Source organism: Nansenia antarctica, assembly GCF_963989245.1.
Source record: "Nansenia antarctica genome assembly, chromosome: 3".
Classification (NCBI taxonomy): Eukaryota; Metazoa; Chordata; class Actinopteri; order Argentiniformes; family Microstomatidae; genus Nansenia; species Nansenia antarctica.
Genome location: NC_137688.1, coordinates 16,552,571 through 16,555,070, shown reverse-complemented (window position 1 = coordinate 16,555,070; position 2,500 = coordinate 16,552,571). Strand labels below are relative to the sequence as shown.

At 50.2% G+C, this 2,500-nt stretch overlaps 1 protein-coding gene across 1 annotated transcript in view; it reads right to left on the bottom strand.

The window, feature by feature from the left end:
- mgat4b (alpha-1,3-mannosyl-glycoprotein 4-beta-N-acetylglucosaminyltransferase B) overlaps positions 1-2,500 on the bottom strand; it is a gene marked incomplete at its 5' end in the record, with an annotated part of 40,552 nt that overhangs the window by 24,777 nt on the left and 13,275 nt on the right. The gene's annotated exons all lie outside the window — the stretch shown is intronic.

Below are 2,500 nucleotides of genomic sequence, written 5' to 3'. Positions count from 1 at the left end.
GATATTTACAAAATGAATCAAATTATTTTGGAACAAGTCAGGAGATTGAGGGTGTACATGTAACGGCTGCTCCAGGGCCTGATCAGAGACCAGACAAGAACAGAGGAAGAACAGAGGAAGAGGAAAACGACAGATATACGAGTAGATCAACATCCTGCTGCGGTGGTGAGGATAGTTCTCAAGGAGTGTGTGTGTGTGTGTGTGTGTGTGTGTGTGTGTGTGTGTGTGTGTGTGTGTGTGTGTGTGAGTGTGTGTGTTTGTTTTGGCCGACGTGAATGTTTTGTTTGGTAGTTTAGTGTTGTGTACAAGTGTCTGCCTGTGTTTTGGGTTGGCAAGAGGGTGTGTGTGTGTGTGTGTATGTGTGGGTGTGTGTGTTGTGTGTGTGTGGGTGTGTGTGTGTGTGTGTGTGTGTGTGTGTGTGTGTGTGAGGGGGGGGAACCTTTTAGCATGTGTGTGTGGTTTGTGCTGCAGGTGGCTAATGGACCCACCACACACACACACACACACACACACACACACACACACACACACACACACACACACACACACTGTTATTACTCAAACCAAGGTGGACCTCTGGGGCAGAATCATCCCATCATGACTTCTGCTGTCTCTCTCTCTCTCTCCTGTCTCTTTCTCTCCTGTCTCTTTCTCTCCTGTCTCCCTCTCTCTCTCCTGTCTCTCTCTCCTGTCTCTCTCTCTCCTCTCTCTCTCTCTTTCCTGTCTCTTTCTCTCCTGTCTCTCTCTCCTGTCTCTCTCTCTCCTGTCTCTCTTTCCTGTCTCTTTCTCTCCTGTCTCTCTCTCCTGTCTCTCTCTCTCCTGTTCTCTTTCCTGTCTCTTTCTCTCCTGTCTCTCTCTCCTGTCTCTTTCTCTCCTCTCTCTCTTTCCTCTCTCTCTCTCTCCTGTCTCTCTCTCCTGTCTCTCTCTCTCTCCTGTCTCTTGCTCTCCTGTCTCTTTCTCTCCTGTCTCTCCCCCTCTCTCTCCTGTCTCTTTCTCTCCTGTCTCTCCTCCTCTCTCTCCTATCACACAGACACACACAGACACACACACACACACACACACACACATACACACACACACACACACACACACTACTGTTAGTGTGTGTATAGTGTAGGAGAGAGATCCAGATGGTTGCTTGTAGCAGTAATGACAGAAACCAACTCTCAAACCTCCCCCTCTCCCCCTCCCGTCTCCTCCTCCCCTCCCCTTCCCTCTCCCCCCTCCCCTCCTCTCCTCTCCCCCCACGGCTTGCATCTGCCTGGCAGAGTTTTCATCCTTCCACGCTTCTCTTCTCTTCTTCCAAACCCCAACAAGACGGAGGTAATTACCCGTGCCCTTCACCGGCGCAACAACCTCCTGCTTCAACATCACAGCGGCTCCACGGCCGTGCTGTCAAAACACACCGCCGCGCTGCTGAGAGTTAATGTATGTATGCCACACAACACTCTCCAACAACACACACACACACACACACACACACACACACACACACAGAGTTAATGTATGTATGCCACACAGCACTCTCCAACACACACACACACACACACACAGAGAGTTAATGTATGTATGCCACAGAGCACTCTCCAACACACACACACACACACACACACACACACACACACAGAGTTAATGTATGTATGCCACACAGCACTCTCCAACACACACACATACACACACACACACACACACACACACACACACAGAGAGTTAATGTATGTATGCCACAGAGCACTCTCCAACACACACACACACACACACACACACACACACACACACACACACACACACACACACAGTTAATGTATGTATGCCACACGGTGCTCCCCCCTCCCCCTCCCCCCCAGCCACGAGGCTGTTATGTGTGTTATTGCTCTGTCACCACAGTTACTCGTCACAGGCTCTGTGTGTGGTGGGGCCGCTTCAGGAGATGAGGGTAAGACTGACGACTGAGTGTGTGTGTGTGTGTGTGTGTGTGTGTGTGTGTGTGTGTGTGTGTGAGTGGTGGGAGGGTGTGTGTGTGCGCGAGCGTGTAACTGTGTGTGTGTGTGTATGTGTGTGTGTAACTGTGTGTGTGTGTGTGTGTGTGGAGGGAGGGTGGGTGCACGTGTGTGTAACTGTGTGTGTGTGTGTGTGTGTGTGTGTGTGGAGGGAGGGTGTGTGTGTGTAACTGCGTGTGTGTGTGGAGGGAGGGTGTGTGTGTGTGTGTGTGTGTAAAGGTTCAAAGTAGTGAGCTCACAGCGAGCAGCAACTCCAGTTCCAGAATGTTCTGAAATCTGAGTTAAAGAGACAGTGGATTCACAACACACACACACACACATACACATACACATACACATACACATACACACACAATTCTGTCACTGTTGGTTTTTGGGTCTGAGACTCCGTGGGAATGGTAACTAAGGCTCTTTGATGTCGCCTTTTTCATCCTCGTTGAAAGAGACACCGATAGACTTGGCATTCCACACACACCTCCACACACACACCTCCATTCCAC